Source organism: Marmota monax, unplaced genomic scaffold (genome assembly GCF_021218885.2).
Source record: "Marmota monax isolate L192 unplaced genomic scaffold, Marmota_monax_Labrador192_F-V1.1 WCK01_AAM20220418_F8-fsc00087, whole genome shotgun sequence".
Lineage (NCBI taxonomy): Eukaryota > Metazoa > Chordata > Mammalia > Rodentia > Sciuridae > Marmota > Marmota monax.
Genome location: NW_026693476.1, coordinates 111,114 through 129,266, shown reverse-complemented (window position 1 = coordinate 129,266; position 18,153 = coordinate 111,114). Strand labels below are relative to the sequence as shown.

Genomic DNA, 18,153 nt, shown 5'->3' with positions numbered 1-18,153 from the left:
TTCTTAAGACCACTCAAGAGACCTCAAGTTTCAGCAATAATGAGATCATGAGAGCCCTGTGACCACCCCAGGACCTGTGTTTGGGGTTTCCTCTAATCCAATGCTTAGAGCAAGTCCACTGGGCAAAGGACCTCCAGGTGAGGGGCTGTGCATCCATCAGAACAGGATGGGAGCAGCACAGCTGGGGACCAACCCAGACCTGTGGGTGTCATTGGCATTGTCATCCAGTGAGGAGACCTAAAGGGGACCCTGTGCTCCCCAATGAGGTATGGAAGATCAGAACTACTAGTGTTTCCCACACCAACTGAGGCAAGAGCCTGAACCTTGGCCAGGTGACTTGCAGGGTCAGGCTGTTTCAGTATTTTTTCCTCTGGGCCCTTAGAGAGCTTAGTCAAAATTCTCAGAAATCCTGTCCAAAGGAAGGCCACCATGTTGCATGACTTGGGCTCTTCTCTGGAAGGACTTGTGGGAATCCCTGCACCTCTCCTAAAGGTCATCAAGTCTATGCCCTCAGCACAGCTTTGCTGCTTTTGTCCACACTGACAACATGCACATTGGAGGGAGACCACACCACAGTGTTGATGGAGGATCTTCTGGGAGAGACTAGAAAAGCACTGGAGTCAAGAATGCAAACCAGACCCAGTGCATTCCAAGTCCAGCTGCACCCACCGAAGCAGGGACTACTTGACAGCAAAAGAATTCTGGAGAACTTCTCCATGCACTATAAGTCTGGCTCCCTTAGCAGTCGGGCCTCACTGAATCCAGCCTAAGGGAGAAGCTGTGCTGTTTTTGAAATAATCTCTTTCCCTGTGAGCACAATCCAGACATAGAGAGAGTAGAGAGAGCCCTTGGCCAAGCCTGCTGCCACATAACTGCCATCTACAGTCAGACCTGCACTTGAATCCAGGCGCACTGAACCTCTGCTTGAGGGCATTTGTCTGAAAATCAATGATTTTCAGCAGGTCATCATGGGAAGAGCTCAGAAGTTCAGTCCTTTCTGGATTTAGATCCAAGGCAAAGATCTTCCCCAACAGCTCCATTTCTCAAGCCACACTCTCTGATTGAATGTCCCAGAAATGACTTTTCTTGTCAAAATGCCCACTCATCACACATTGCTCTGTGCAAACAACATCATTGCAACTGAATCCTGCAAATGCTGTCTTTATGCTTTCTTGCATAGATCCCGGAGTTTGAGGGTCAGGTCATGACTTCCTGAGACATCCATGCATTTGTCCAACAGGAAATCAGCAGAGAGCACTTCCCCACTATGTCCTATGAGCATGTGCCATAATCAATAATCATACACAGTCCAGATTCAGCTTGCAAAATTATTTGAAGTTGTAAGCTCCAGCACTATCAAATGTTATGTATAAACTAAAAAGAACCAGTAAAAAGTAAAAGAAAAAAAGATTTAAAAGTTCAATGCTTGTAATTCCAGCATTACTATCCGGAGCCTTTGAACTCACATTTGTCTCCAAATGCTTCCCATAGCTTAACATTTCCATTCACCTGTGACCAGTAATAGGGACCCTGCACTGAACTGCACAGCATTAACTTCCCCATCATGTGCATCAAAGACACATAAGGCAATAGTTGGTACCCTCATTTGTTTACCAGAACCAGGATGAGGATGCACATTGTCTTGGGGGACTGGAAAGGGAGAGACAGAGCATCTACCAAAGATCTTAGTGATAGAATCCAGAAGGCCTCCAGCAGGCTGTGAGGGTCACTTAGCAGCTGCTCTGCTGATAGCTTGCACAGGAGAGATCTCCTCTGTGTGCTCTGTCCCATCCACAATGACTTCAGTGTCATCATCCTGTTCAACTGGCAGCGGTTCCTTTGTGGCTTGGGCAAGCTCTTTCTGCAGCCAGGCTTGCTGTCTCCTGGAGTCCTTTTCCTTCTCTGCATTGAGGCAGCTGGCTTCCTGGGCCTTCTTGGCCATCTGCCTAGTGACTGGCTCCTGGTTCTCTGCAGAAGTTGTCCTCAGTTTCTCCTCCAAGACAGTAGAAGTGACCTGCAGGGCATCATATTCATTCTTCAGGGTCTGGTTGGATATGTCAATATTCCATATGTCACTGTGTCCAGGAACTGCAGGATTATCTCCCCAAAGACTCTCTCTGCAGCCAGTTCCAGCGCCTCAGCTCCTCCACAAGGTGGCACATCAGCTGGAGATGCCAGCAGCACCGAGGCCTGAAGAAGCGGCATGTTGTCACAGCGCCTAAGGGACTCCTATCCTAGTGGAGGCCTGCAACCACAGCATAAGGGGACCAAAGGAGGCGGGAAGGAGAGCAGCCCCAGAGATCAGCTCCACACACAGGTGCTCTCCCAATGCCATGTCCATTTTGTTATATTTTGAGATTCACTTTCCTAATATTTGCTGATGTTTATTGTGTCTCTGTTCATGAAGGATATTAGTTTGTCATTTTCTTATCTCAAAATGTCCTTGGGATGACTGAGGTTCTTGCTCAGCAGTAGAATCCTTGATTAGGGTTCACAAGGCCCTGGGTTTGATCACCAGCACTGAAAAAAGTAATACTAATTATAAGTTTTAATAAAACATGTAAGTGTTGTTTGGGCATTTTGTGACCAGGATCCTTCTGACCTCATAAGATGGGTTTGGCTGTATCATATCATCCAGGACATCCAAACTTTGTATAAGATTAGTATTGTTTCTTAAATATTTTACATAATCACCAATGAAATCATATTTTTAGAGTATATTTGATACGTTTTTATGAATTTAGTTACTATCATACGTATATAGCTATTCAGATTTTTCACTTTTTGCTGGTATGAATTTTGATTATTTGTTTTTCAAGTATTTTTTAAAAATCTATGTTGTCATTGTTTTAATCTATGTTGTCTATGTTTTTTATACAATAGATCCTTACAGGAAGATACACAATACTACGTTACTGTAGTACGTTAGGATCTGTTGAGATGCCTTTTGTATTTGATATTGCTTATTGTACTTTTCTCTCTTGCTTGGTCTTGCTCTCAGCAACTTTATTAAGCTTTTTGAAGAATCATTTTCTGTTTTCTTGTTTTTCTTTATGGTGTCATCATTTTCTATTTTAGTTTTCCTCCTATCTTTATTATTTCTCTTCATCCATTTACTTTGGCTTTTTTGCTTTCTTTATTTGTAGCTTCTCAAGGTGGGAGCTCAAGTCTTCATTGATTTTATCCCTGTGTCTTTTTCTAATGTAAGCAGGTGGATTTAGAAATGCTCTTTTAAGAACTTCTTCAACTACCTGCTATTGCTGTTGCTTGGTTGAATCTTAAGCTATCCATCAGCTCAAAATAATTTCCAATTTCCCTTGTAATTATTTTCTTTAACCCACATGTATTTTTAAAAGAAATGCATTACTCAATTCCAAAAGGTTTGGTTATCTTTCAGATATTTACATTGTTGACACATAATTCTGTTGTCAAATAATATACTCAGAAAAAAATTCTTAAGAAAATCTTGAAACTCACTTTACGATTGTATGACTTAACTTGCCAACACTGTGACAAAATACCTAAGATAAACAACTTAAAAGAAGAAGTGTTTAAGCAAATGTTTTGAAATGGATTCTTAGCCCCTTTCCTTTGACCTGTGGTAAAGTCAAACATTTTGGATGGGGTCATGTGGTGGAGCAAAGGTGTTCACAACATGGTGTGTGGGAAGTGAGAGAGCAGAAGGGGGTCCAAGTCCTTATTGCCCCCTTCCAGGACATGCCTCCAATGACTTTACTTCCTCAAAATAGGTCCCAGTTCCCAAAGTTTCCACCACTCCTAATAGAGCCATCAGTGAGGGACCCAACATTCACCACTTAAGTATGTGTGGAAAATACAAGATTAAAACTATAACCACGTTGTACCTTACAGTTTACTTTGGTGAATGTTCCATGTAATCCTGAAATGAATACGTCTTTAATATCTGCTGGATATAATACTCTTTAAATCTTTGTGGTATTTAAATCCTTTATAGCCATACACTTTTTTTTTCTTTTCTTGTACTTGTTCTGCCATTTACAGAGAACAAATGTTTATAACTCTATATAGTGATGGTAGATTTCCTTTAGTTCTTGTCATTTTTTCTCCATTTTTGAAGCTCTTATGCATGCACATTTATGAATTTCATGTTTTCTTAAAATATCAACTCTTGGGCTGGAGTTGTGGCTCAGTGGTAGCTGCATGCCTAGCATGTGTGAGTCACTGGGTCCACTCCTCAGCACCACATAAAAATAAATAAATAAAATAAATGTCTATCAACAACTAAAGAAAAAATTTTAACAATATCAACTCCTTTATAATTATGAAAGACCACCTTTTGTTCTGGTAATATTCCTTGTCTGGAAATCTATTTTAAGGATCTTGTATTTTGTACCCTGTCAACTCAGCTTAATTGGAACTAAGATCCCCAGAATTTCCTTTGTTGTACACTTCTCAGAATTGGCCCAAAGGGAAATTAGTTAAAAGAGAAATGTACAACCATAGAAATGAAAAGTTGTGCTGCAACTGTGTACAATGAATCAAAATGCATGCTGCTGTCATATATACCTAATTAATTAATTAATTATAAAAGAAATGTGTATGAGAGTAAGTCTACATTATAATTTTAGGACTCTTCTGGTTTAATGTGGTGATGGAGAGATGGAGAGGAACTGGTGGGTTCCAGCTTTCCCTTGCTCTCCTCCATTTGCATGGAGCTTTCTTTCATGACTGCTGCCAGCATAGACCCACAGTGGCATGAAGCCCATACCCAGATATTTGGGTGCAGAACCACAAAGAAATAACTCCCCATGTGAGTCCAGCACTTCTTTCCTTGAGGTCACACTTGAGTTAATTGACATATCAGTTCTCATACATTACCTTCATTACCTTCTCAGTGGTTCTTCTGACTCTCCAACTCCACTGTTCAGATCCTCTCTCCCCCAATTCTTCCTCTAATTTTTGAAAATGTTATTCTCTGAGAAAGTAAAAGTCTTATATTATAACTGGTATTTATAAAAAAAGAAGGAAAAACACACATTAGTATTATCAGGAATGACAATGGGATATCATTAAAGATCATAAAAATATTAAGAGCATAATATGGGAATATTGTAACATTATGAATTACCCTATACATATAAATTCAAATGTGAATTCGTTTCTGGAAAACCCCAAGCTACTAAACTAACTCAAAATGAAACAAAAAACCTGAATAGTTCTCTATTATTAAAACCATATTAATAATAAAAAGTAATCTCGAGGTCCATATTGATTAACTGGGTAATTCTGTTAACAACTTAAGAAAAAAAAATTATACAAGCTACAGAATTTTTTTCAGAAGATGGAAAAGGAGGAAATACTTCATGATGCATTTTGTGAAGTCAGCATGACCTTAATACTAAAGAGATCCCTGCCTTCTAAACAAAACCAACGAACCCCAAAACCTATAGATCAATAATCCTCATGAACATACATGCAAGTTGGTAATTAAGTATTAACAAATTAATTCCAGCAATAAACAAAATGAGCAATACAATAAAGTGGGTGTGATAATTTTTTTCTAATGTGAATTCAACTGTAATAAGGTACACACCAATAACTGGTGAGACATTTTTTCTGCCTGTGTAAAGATTAGTATTTGACTCAGGACTGGGAAAGAAGATCCATCTTCACTGATGTGGGCACATATTATTCAATTCATCCATGGTCCCATAAAAATAAAGATAGAGGGCTGAGCATGATGGCTCACACCTGTACTCCCAATTCTTGAGAGGCCGAGGCAAAAGGATCTCAAGTTCAAGGCCAGCCTGGAAAACTCAGTGAGACCCTGTCACAAAATAAAATAAAAATGGCTGGAATGTATCTCGGTGGCAGATTGCTTGCCTGTATGTAGAAGGCTCTGGGGGCAATCTCCAATACTGCAAAGAATAACAACAGCAATAATAATCAAGATGGAGGAATAACTAATTCACTTTGTCTTCTGGAGCTGGGACCATCATCACTTCAACTCTGCAGTGAAAGCTCCCCTGCTTCTTAAGCCTGTGGACTCAGACTGAATTACATCTGGTTCTCCAGCTTTGATGGCATACCATGGGACTTCCTGGCCTTCACAATTGTGGGTCAATTCTCACAATGCATCCTCTCATATCTATATATCTTATTGGTTCTCTTTGTGGGGGGAGAATCTCCCTAATTGCTGGGTTAATCCCAGGGATGCCTGACTGGCTCTCTGTAAAATAATCAATCCTTGTAATTCACTATGTAGATAGTTTAAATACTAAAACTACATAATAATATCAGTTGGTATAGTAACTATATTTGACAATATGTATTGCACTACCCAATTTTAAGACTTACTATAAAGCTATAGTTAACAAGATATTGTACTATGGGAAAGGGATAAGCACATAGATGAAAATAACAAAAAGATTAGCCTACACCAAGAGGGTCCCATCAGTATGGCCAATTGATTATTGACAAAGGTGCAAAGGCTATTCAGTGAGAGCATCTACTAGTGATAAAAAATAGCAGCATATTATGAATAGAAGAAAAAAATCCTCAAACTGATAAAGGATGTATCCATGAAATGAAAGAGCTAATATCACACTCATCACACTTCCTGGAGAAAACCAAATGCTCTCCCCATCACACTGGTAACAAGGCAAGGTGTCCACCCTCACCACTCACATCAGCATTCTATGTCAGTCCTAACAATGAGATAGTGCAGAACAAGAAAAGGCATCCATTCTGGGAAAGGCAGAGATAAAACTGTTTCTATCACAGATGATATGATTGTCCATAGAGAAGATCCCAAAGATTCTGGGTGAAAAACTCCCCAAAATATTAAAACTAATGAGTGGGATTAGCTGAGTTGTAGGGTACAATGTACATGAACAAAAATCAAATGTAATTCTATTAATAGCAATATACAACTAGAAAGCAAACTTTTAAAATCAATACCATTTAAAATGGTTTCCCCAAAATGAAATACTTCAAAAAAAAAAAAACATATTAGAGTGTATAAGTGGCAAAGAATTTAAAAAGGATAAAAGAACACCTAAATTAGGAGATATAATGTGTTTATGGATTAGAGGACCCACAGAGTAATAGCTGATAATCTCTGTACTCACCAGAGGAAGAAAAGCTGGGGCTTGATGGAGCCTGAGAAAGGGCTTGCAAATCTAGGGCAGGAGAGTTGGGACTTGTTCATTACTGTGGTTCCATGCAGTAATGGTGAGCACTCTGGACACTTTAAGTCCAACAATCAGAGTTCAATTGTGGGTGGAACCTTTTGTCTAGTTAGGGTAAAGCCCATTTTCTCTCCTTAAGTGGGACTTGGTTTCCCCTCCAAGTTCTACTTTTGGGGAGAGGTGGGATTCAGGGTTGGGAAAGAGGCTGCTCAGGACAGTGGCTGCTCCCTGAGTCCTCCGGGTCACCTGCTGTTTGCCCACTCAGCCCTGTCCCTCAGCGCTGTCCCCTGGCTCCTCATTAATTCAGGTGCCTGAGGTCCCAACCACTGGGAAACTGGATACCTTGAATCTGGGTGTCCAAGCTTGGGACATCCTGCCCCTGGTGACTCTGAGGGCTCCATGTTTGCTGGCACTGGAGGTCTCCACCCCGTGGCCAATGGGCCCCATGATCCTGCAAGACCCCCCTTTGTCCTCAGGTGACCTAAGCAGCTGGCCACCAAATCCTTCGCCAGGACACCTGCTTCTATTTGGACCTTTGTCCTATTTCCGTACAAGGTGAAAATACTTGAAATAGGAAAAGGTGTTCCTTAGCTCAGAGGTGGGATGATCAGACTCAGTTTCCAGTCCTGGGTTCAAGCGGGTTGGGAGCGGTTCAGTCAGTTACTTAGATTGTTAACTGTCACCCACGTTTGACTGGAAGAATCGCGCGCTTCCTATTGAGGCCAGTAGGGGGCGCAGGTGCCCAGGATTTTGCGCCTCAGTGTAGGGAATCCCAGCGGAGTTCGTCCTGGTAGAAGGCGAGAGGAGCCTGAGCAGCTCGAGGGGTGCCCCCCGAATCGCAGGGTTGCTCCTTGCTTCTGCCAGGCTCTGCTCTGTGAAGACGCCCTTGGAGACCATGAAAAGTTATTGCGATTTCCTCCTCTTCACGGAGAAATTTAGAAGAGGACTTGAAAGGAGCTTCCTGTCTAGTTAAAATGTTCCCCGCCTGGCGCTAGACAGCCTTTTCTTTGATTTTTTTTTTTTTTTTTTTAATTTACGTGGAAAATGGTTGCTTTTTTGAGGGACGCACTTGGGAGCATCTGAAAAGAGTTGGGAGCCTTGGACGGTCGTGTAGGGAGGGGACAGCAACAGAAAGGAGCAAGAAGAGGGTCTACCAGCAAGGAGCCAAGAGGGTAGTTTTCAGTTGCTGGGTTTGGTTTTTCTTTTGGGGGGGAGTGGGGGCTGGGTATCCGGGATTGAACTCAGGGGCACTCCACCACTAAGCCATGTCCTCAGCCCCATTTTGTATTTTATTTAGAGACAGGGTCTCAATCAGTTGCTGAGGCTGGCTTTGAACTCGTGGTCCTTCTGCCTCAGCCTCCCCAGTTGCTGGGTTTACAGGCAGGAGCCACCACTCCTGGCAGTTGCTGGGTTTGAAACACCAGATTTCCATATATATATATATATATATATATATATATATATATATATATAGTCTTATTTATGGAACATCAAAAAACTTAAATTGAGCCATAAATAGAAAATGTGTCCCCTCACACAGCTGTGTAGGTAGGAAGCCTGGAGTGTCCTATTCTGCCAATCGGGATGGTCTCTCCTCTCCAGATTGCATCTATTCGTATCCTGTGAAGACAGTGCCCTTTGGTTTCATTGTCCAGCTGCCTCCACTATCCACTACCAGCCACAGTACCAGGGCTAGAGATTGATCCACAGTTGTCCACCCAGTTGTCTTGCTTGCCTAGGCTAAGTGGACACCCTTCCTGGAATCACAATACCCAGTGTCCTCTGGGGGTAGTGAGCCAACCTCAGGACTACTGATTGATCATGACTTTTATAAAAGAACAGGCAGCAATTAGCAGGCTCTTAAGCTTTCTACAAGAGTGGGACAATGCTGGCAAAGTCCCAAGGAATCACATCCTCAACAATTTCATTCAAACCGACCAAGGCAAGACTTCCCCTGAATTGAAGCACGAGTTTTGCCAAGGATCCAGCTTGTTCCTTGTAAGCTTGATCCTGCCTTGGAAGCAGGTAGCCTTTGCTGCATGGTTGAAACAATAGGATATTTCAAAAGAAAATAAAAAGAACATTTTTAAGGGAGCTTTTCTCTTGATATTCTCTAATATTTTAGAATAGGACATTTGATGATTAAAAAAATATGTATATCCCCAAAGTCAAGGATTCCATTGACTTCTTATCTTCCCAACCTGTAAGTGTGTCCCCAGTCTGACCTCTATCTCTTTTTCCATCAGAGTTGAAGTCGGTATTCTTTCTTAGGGCTGATTCTCATTTGTTCAACATTTGAATCCCTTCCCATCTCCTCAAGGATTTTATTTTTTCTCTCCTGTAGTTTTCCCTTTTGCCTCATTACCAGCTTTTTTTCCCAACAGTATTTTGTATGCTGGAATCTCTTTTGCCTTAAAAATAAAATTAAACCCATGCCTCAAATGTAAGTTGCACCAGATCCTGCCCTTCATAGTGAAGCTTGTTGAAAAGGCTATTCACTCTCCCTGTCTCCACATCCTCTCCTGGTTCCTCCTCTGCCTACTGCAGTCTAATTCCCGTTGCCCGGACTCCACTGATGCTGGTCTTGTCAAGATTACCAATGGTTTTCTAATTGTGGAGCCCAGTGACTACATCCTCATTCCTTATACATGAGCTGAGTGGCATTTGTCAATCAAACTTTCCCACTTCTCAAAACACTCTTCCCTGGGTTTCTGTGATGCCAAGTCTCTTTGTTCCTCCCTTTTTTCTTCTTTAAGGGAATACTTTCCCTTACATGTTGTTGTTCCTTGAGACTCCATCTATTTTCCCTCTTCTCTGCTCACACTATCAAGTTCTCCCTAAGTGGTCTCATCCATTTTCATGATAATTTCCCTCTGGAATCTGGGCTCCATATGTATATATCCAGCTGCCCTCTCCACTCATGCCTCAGGACGACTCTCATATTTCTGGCTTGGGGAACGAGGTGAATGGGAAGAGAACATAAAAAAAGAAGCAAGTTTAGGTGTAGTTAAGTTTGATTTGGTACATGCTGAGTTTGAGGTTCCTGTGTTCAGGAGCTCTGTAGGCAGAGCAGGACTGAAAGCAGATTTGGACATCTTTGAGATGGTTTGTATTATGAAAGATCTGGGGATATTCTTGGTCTGTCTGCCTGTGGATTCATCTCAGATCATTTCATTTGTTTTGTTTGGCAGGACAAAGGATTGAACCCAGGGTCACCGTACTACTGAGATATAACCCGAGTCCTTTGTATTTTGTATTTTGATAAAGGGTCTCATTAAATTGCCAGAGCTGGCCCTTGGACTGTAATCCTCCTGCCTCAGGCTTTCTGGTAACTGGCTTATAGGTGTACACCACTACACCCAACTCAGACCCTTTTATTATAGAGTTTTCTCCTTGCCTGAACCCCCTTCCCTTCTGAAAACCCCCTCCTTATTTGACTAATTCCTCCTCCCATATTCAGACCTCAATTTCAGCATCAGTTTTTAGAGAGCCCTTCACCGAGGCCCAGACTACCCGAGAACCTGAGGTTCCCATTACATGTACTCACAGTCCCTCCCTCTGTCCTGATAGTCATGACATGTGATCGTTACTACCTGCTCAATATCTCTTTCACCCCCACTGAGACCAGGAGCTGCATCTGTCTCCTTCATTGTTCAGCTGTGCATTTCTATTATCTAGGAGGGCTGGCACTTGTTTGCTGAATAAAGGAGTGAATGAACCAGAGAGTCTGCAGCTAGGCAGAACTGAAGGCTTAATTAAACAGAGCTGTTTTTTTTTTTTTTTCTTCCATTTAAGTCACTGATAAAATTATTAAACAGCCTGGTGTGGTGGCACATGCCTGTAATCCCAGCTATGGGTGTGCTGGGGTGGTAAGATCACAAGTTCTGGGCCACCTGGGTGGCTTGGTGGGACCTTGTCTCAAAATGGAAAGTAGGGGCTGCTGGAGATGTGGGGATGGAGCTCAGTGGTAGAATGCTTCCTTGGAATGCATGAGGCCCTGGATTTGATACCCAGCTCCACCAGAACAAACTTTTTAAAAAGTAAAAAGGGCTAAGGATATAACTCAGTGAGAAAGGGCACCTACTTTTTAAAAAATTATTAATCAGATTCAGACCTAGAACACAGACCAAAGGGAATAGCTCAGAATATGTCTCTAGGTTTATCCTAATGTCGTCCTTTGGTGTGCATAAAAGAGGTTTAAAATAAAGGTTAAGGTTGGGGACACAGCTCCATGGTAGAGTGCTTACCTAACATCACGAAACCCTGGGTTTTAATCCAGCGCAGCACAAAATTAAAAATAACAAGTACAAATTACTAGTCTACTTCCCTATGCCCACCCACCCCTAGGGTTCTGATTTAACAGATTAAGTATAGGGCCCTGACCTTTATTTCTAATAAGTGCTCCCAATAACTCTGATGCTATGGTTCACAGATCATGCTTTGAGAAATGTCAGTACCTGTAATCTGGCTTCTCAACCCTCAAGTCATGACACTAATCTCACCATAGTTATCAGCAACCTTTGTGCAGCCAAATCCAGACTTCCAGTTTTCTTTCCTTGTCTTACTTAACATTTTCCATTTGAACACAGGGTGAGGTAAGTGAGGCAGGATCTCAGGTACAGTCAGATCCTGTTTTTATGTAAAATGTTGATATTTGGTTCATCATGAATTTTATATTAATTTGATTATTTTAAATGTTGCATTGAAATATGATTTTATTGCTGACGGGTTTTTTTGGTGCCCTTTACAGGGATGATTTACCACTGAGCTATATCCCCATCCCTTTTTTTTTTGGGGGGGGGGGTCTTGCTGGGTTGCAAGGACAAGCCTCAGGCTTACAGTTCTCCTGTCTCAACTGCCCAAGTCACTGGGATTATAGTTATGTGCCATTGCACATAACTTTTGTTCCTCTTCAAATTTGAAATCCAAGGCAAGTGCTGTGCCTCCCTCACCTCATCTAGTCCAGCCTGATGGCCACTGCCCATTCTCAGCTCTCTTCTTCTTGTCCTTCTTCTATTGCTATTTCTCTGTCTCAGCTGCAGAACTTCCTCCCACTCCTTAAATGTTAGTGTTTCCAAGGATTCTGTGTTCAGCCCACTTCCTTTCTTACTCAGTAATTGCACTTGTGCTAGGCATCATCATTCTTCCCCACACCTCATGTGATAGTAATAGTGCCTAACATTTAGTGGACAGTCAGCTAATGCTTATGCAATGACTGGATGAACCAGGCCTTAAAGGTACAGCTGTAGATTCCATTTCTATAGTCAGAATTATTCATTATTTTCTAACTTTGGGAGGTGGGAGGAGTACTGAGGGTTGAGTCTAGGGGGGGCCACATTCCCAGCCCTTTGCTTATTTATTTTGTGGTTTGGGATGGGGTCTCATTGGGTTGCAGGGGCCTCCTAGGTTGCTGAAGTTGAACTTGTGGTCCTCCTGCCTCAGCCTCCCAGGCTGTGGTATTGTGGCATGCACCACCACGCCCAACTCATAATTTTCTAACATTTGTGATCCTGTCATATAACAGAAAAATAGACCAGCTGAAGTGATAGAGTGTTTTGAATTAGAGATCCCATGTCTCCTCCCCAGCCCTGCAGTTATAGTGAATTTTGGAGGGAAACAAATCAATACAGAGTCATTAACTTTTGCACGACTGACTACCAAATGAGCCTAAACCTTTTTTGTTAATCTTGAACTTCCAGAATAGATCAGTGACAACTAAGGATTTATATATTATAAAAAGCAAAATTAAGTTGGGTGGCACATACCTGTGGTCCTGGTGGCTGAGGAGGCTCAGGCAGGAGGACTGAAAATTCAGAGCCAGCTTGGTGGCTTGGTGGGACCCTCAGCAAATTAGGGAGATAAATAAATAAATGGATATTAGAAAGGGCTGGGGTGTTTCTCAGTGATGAAGAATACCTGGGTTAAATCCTCCTCAGTACTGCCAAAATCAGTAAAAATGGCAAAATTATTAGTTACCATTTATTGAGTTGTTTTTCATTTTCTGGGCACTAATACAAATATTTATCTCATTGGAGCATAACATCATCCTAGTAGGTGATATTTATTATAGGTAATAAAAAATGAACCTTGGAAAGATTGAGTAATTTACTAGTAAATGGCAGAGATAAGGCTTGGAATGGGTCTGTATGACCCAAAGCCCATAGGCCATCTATTGTACTCCAGGGTCTCCCACTAGGTAGGCAGTGCAAACCCACAACTCCACCTGCAGCACCATACCGGAAGACTACCCACATCAGCAGCCTCACACACTCCCTATTGTCTACAGGTAGAAAGGCCCAGCAGGAAGAACCTGGGCTAGCCTGCTCAGGTTCAAATCCCAGTTCCACCAGTTCCCTTTGGTAACTTCACATTACTCTTCGAGTAAATGGAAATACTGATAGTATGCACTGAAGAGCTGTAGTGAGGATTATATGAGACAATGCGAGCAAAGCAGTTAGCACAGTGCCTGCTATTTATTATCTACTGCTGATACTGTAGCAAACTTCTAGAACTAAATGATGGAAATAATAGACCCAAAATATGTATAGCAAGTGACTATGAAAACAAGACCAGTCTAGTACCGAGAGAAAAGATGGTGACAAAAGTTGGTTGGCCTAGCTGGTCACTGAAGAAAAGGAGAATGCACTGAGTCAGGAACAGAGCAGAGGATGGGGGAACAGGGAGGGGATAAGGTAGGGATAAAGAGACTACCATGTGGCTGACAACCTGGCCCCCAGCTATGGTGGCAACATGCACGGGAGCCTAGCTCTAGAGCAAATGCTGTTTTTGCAGTAAAGAGCCTTTCCTAATGAACCAATCTGTATTTACTTCTATTGGAATCCTGGAAACCAGGGTGCAGCAGGGATAATTCGACTCATTCCCCCATCCTTCCCCCAACAAAGCATCATTACTTCCAACCCATTACATGAACTTTTATCAGTCTTGGAAGCTCTCAGTCATCCTCCATGAGCTGTAATAATTTCAGCTAATTTCTTAAAGTGTTCAAAGAGCCTGTGATATGTTATGAGCCTAGTAATTGTTGACTGGTTCCCTTTTTATTGTGTCTTGATTTTATGCCTGTATCCAAGCTGACACATGCCCTGGGTGCTATATTATGATGATACTTTTTGCAAAGGCTGATTTTTAAAAATAAACATTAAATATTGAGATTGTTTTAAATCAAAGTTTAATTTTTCTACCATCTCTTGTTATTCTTATTAGGAAGCCATACAATTCTTTATAAGGACAGTAACCTCCAGTGTAAAACTTTGAGCAAGTACACAACTGAGAATTAATGATGAAGTTGAAGTCTAGGAATGGGACCCAAATTAATGAACTATACTGAGACACAAGAGTGCAATGATCACGGCTTAGAGAGACTTGAGAAATTGACCCTCAGCTTTTTCCATGCACCATTGATTTATGCAAGCATCCTTGCTCCCTAGGGAACCTGTCAGAGCCAAGGTGGCTAAACTACCCTGGAGGAACTTCCTGGATAACAAGGAATGACCCAGCACCTATCCTCTCTATGTTGCCCCTTCCCCTTTAGCTGGTGTCTCCTCTCAGAGTAAAGGGTGCACTCCAGCTGCTTTGTTATTCTGGATCTGAGGGGTTACCCAGAATCAGGCACAGGATCTATTTCTCTAGGGAAAACCACCCTGAAAAGCATTCTTTGACTTGTGGTTCAGCTATATCACTTTACCTATGTTAAGAAAAGTTTTTCAGGTCCATAGCATCTTCTTATCAGCTGTGGGCAGGTAAGTTCCACTCTAGAGAAATTCTAGTCTCTCATGGTATCCTGGGCATTCATACCACATGGGATTCTAGGTATCTGTAGGTGCCCCATAATCTTCAAGATGGGCCCAGATGTAGTGTCCCCCAGAAGTCTGCTCCAATTGCTCCTCCATCCCATGTTCCTCATTGGCGCTTTACTAGTTAGTATCCTTTTGATTGAGAATTACAAGTAATTCATGCTACACTCAGGAAGAACAGATTTATTGGCTTGCGTAACTGAACAACCCAGAGGTGGAAATACATATTTCAGACCTGACTAGACCCAGGGTTTCAAACAATATCATCAGTATTTGGTCCCTCCCTCCCTCTTTCCCCTTAAGGTCTCCATCTGTCTTCTATGTTCATAAGGCTCTGTGTGCTGGGGTTCCCAGGAGCTCCAGACATGCACCTTATAGCTCAGCTATGCTGAAAAGAAACCAATCTTTAACATGGGTCCCAAGAACGTTCTTGCTTCTGAGCCTCATTGGATCAGCTTAGGTCACATGCCTGGCCCCACACCAATTTCTATAGCCAGAAGGATGACATACCTGTCACCTGTTTACCCCACTAAATTCACATGACCTAAGAATGGAGGAAGCATGAGTCCCCAAGGGACAACCAAGTTGCTATTACCAGAAGAAGGGGAAACAGAGTCTGGAAAGCCCCAAATAAAGAGATATATACTTCCTGCTAGAAGGAGGAATATCCAAAGTGTCATATCCCTTAACCTATGGACGTTTCCTGGATAGGAGGCAAAATGTGTGAGGAAAGGAACTTAGACTCCCTTAGGAGGTCAGTGTCAAGGAATTTGTCAAATGTTTTGTTTCAACTCTTCTATTCCCTGGACAGTAATTGGTACCTGATAGAATTTCTTGAGGTCAGAGGTGTCCTAAAATTGTTAGAAATACTTGGACTGGAGAAATTCAAGGAAGAGGGCAAGAAGGAATCCACCAAGCTTCTTCAGCTTATTTCAAACTGAGGAAGTTTGTGAAAGCTATGGTGGGTACTGTGCGTGATGAGGTGTCCAGGGCTCCCTAGGAGCCTGGGTGGAATGGTGGCAGTACCTGCCACTCTATTTTGGGCTTTCCAGCCTCTGTTTCCCCTTCTTCTGGTAATAGCACCTTGATTGTCCCTTGGGGAATCATGCTTCCTCCATTCTTGGGTCATGTGAATTTAGCGGGGTAAACAGGTGACAGGTTCATCATAGGACTGATGCACAAGCAAGCATTTCATACATGGCTCAATTAGCTTCTGTCCATATCACCACCAGAAGACCAGACAAGATTTTTTTTTTTTTCTAGCTGAGCACAGTGGTGCACACCTGCAATCCCAGCAGCTCAGGAGGCTAAGCCCGGAGGATCACAAGTTCAGAGTTGGCCTCAGCAACTAAGTAACACCCTGTCTCTAAATAAAAACACAAAAAAGGAAAACAGAAAGAAAATGTATGTAACTTCCAAAAACTATTTGTGTTTTTAGAATTCTGGTTTTGAGAAATGTAATAGGCAAATGATCACTGATGATATTGACAAATATTATTAATGGTAACGTTTCTAGTATGAAATTAGTTTTTATGTTTAGCTCAAAATAAATGCATCACACATTGCCAGAATTAAAACTAAAGATGAACACTTAGAGAAAAGGGTGGAGACACATTGTTTCCATCTCTTGGGAAACCAATAAGGCAAGTGCTGTAATTTGGCTTGTTTTTTTTTTTGAAAAAAAAAAAAAAAAACAGGACTAGTCTAAGCAAACAAAACAAACCAAAAACCTCCCCCCCACTTTCCCTCTAATGTCAGATGTATCTGTCAGGACTGTGCCTGGCTAGATAGAACCCTCAGACCCTCCAATGCAACATTAAACATAAAAGGGATTTGAAAAATTGAGAAAAACCTTTTAACCTGTTCATGTAAAAACCCTTTCTAAGGAGATTTAGTAAAGGTAACATCCATTGGCAGCTTAGTTGAGGTTTCTGCTGGGTGTGTTGGTGCATGAGCACACACAGATAATTCAAATTAGAGTCACCAGGGTGCAACTCACATCTCTGTTTACCACAGAGATGTCTTAAAGTTGAATTTCAGTTTCAGCAGCTACTTCAGATTTACCTGAGCAATATGAAAGACAATGTGTTCATTATATAGTAGGCAGGAATCGATAACACCTGATGAGATCCCAGTCCTTTATACTCTTCAGAGTAATACTAGCCAAAGGATCAGGGATAGTTTTGCCCAAATCTTTTGACACTCTGCTTGCCCTTGGGTAATTGGTTGATATGTGAAGCATGCTTCAGTTCATACATGTTCCCCAGGACAACTTCTCCCAACAGGATTTAGCCTATCTGGTCTCCCTGAGATGTGCGGAAGTAGTAGGCACTCTTTGAGACCATATCAGCAAAAAATATCCCTTTGCCAAACATGTAGCCTGTCACAGGTGCTTCAGGCAGGGCTATGCCTAGACAGGGGAACAGGATCCCGGCAAAGTTGGTGGTCCTGCACCTGTGCCACAGCAACCTTCGATTGTGAAGCTACTTAAAGGGTTTGTAGTGTTGGCTCTCCCCTTTGCACTCTACCTTAGAGATAGCCAAACTTCCAGGTCATAGGCATTGAGCGTGTTTGCCTGTGTTCCTAACATACTTCCTGATGATCTCTGCTTCTTCAGAGTCTTTGTCAACTACCTTAATGTCACTTTTGAGCTTCTTATAGTTGACATCAATGGGGTCCTTGCTACTGTCATCAGATCCACCCCTAAGCAAACTGCAGGCCATCCCAATGTCCAGGAAGTTGTCCAGTGTTTGTACTTTGGCCTGCACACTGTCTGCATTGTTCAGGAGCAGGACTTTCCCATCCCATAGTCAAGGGGCATCAGGGTGTAGAAGCAATTTGGTGGGGGGTGGGGGGTGTATCTGGGATTGAATTCAGGGGCATTTGACCACTAAGCCACATCTTCAGCCCTATTTTGTATTTTATTTAGAGACAGGGTCTCACTGAGTTGCTTAGTACCTCGCCCTTGCTGAGGCTGGCTGGAACTCCCCATCCTCCTGCTTCAGCCTCTTGCACTGCTGGGATTACAGACATGCACCACCACACCCAGCCTGCACATATAAGCCAAAGAGTTTTAAATTTTCTTTTAAGTAGATTCCTGTTTGGTGACAAGTTAACACTCCCACTAAATGAAATGAATAGATTTTAAAAGGATATTAAAGAAAAAGCTATCC

General features: G+C 42.1%; 1 pseudogene; it reads right to left on the bottom strand.

Moving 5' to 3' along the window:
* Nucleotides 1–502: 502 nt before the first annotated feature.
* On the bottom strand, nt 503–17,703 carry LOC124101975 (autophagy-related protein 16-1-like; annotated as a pseudogene).
* Between the last annotated feature and the right edge of the window lie 450 nt (nt 17,704–18,153).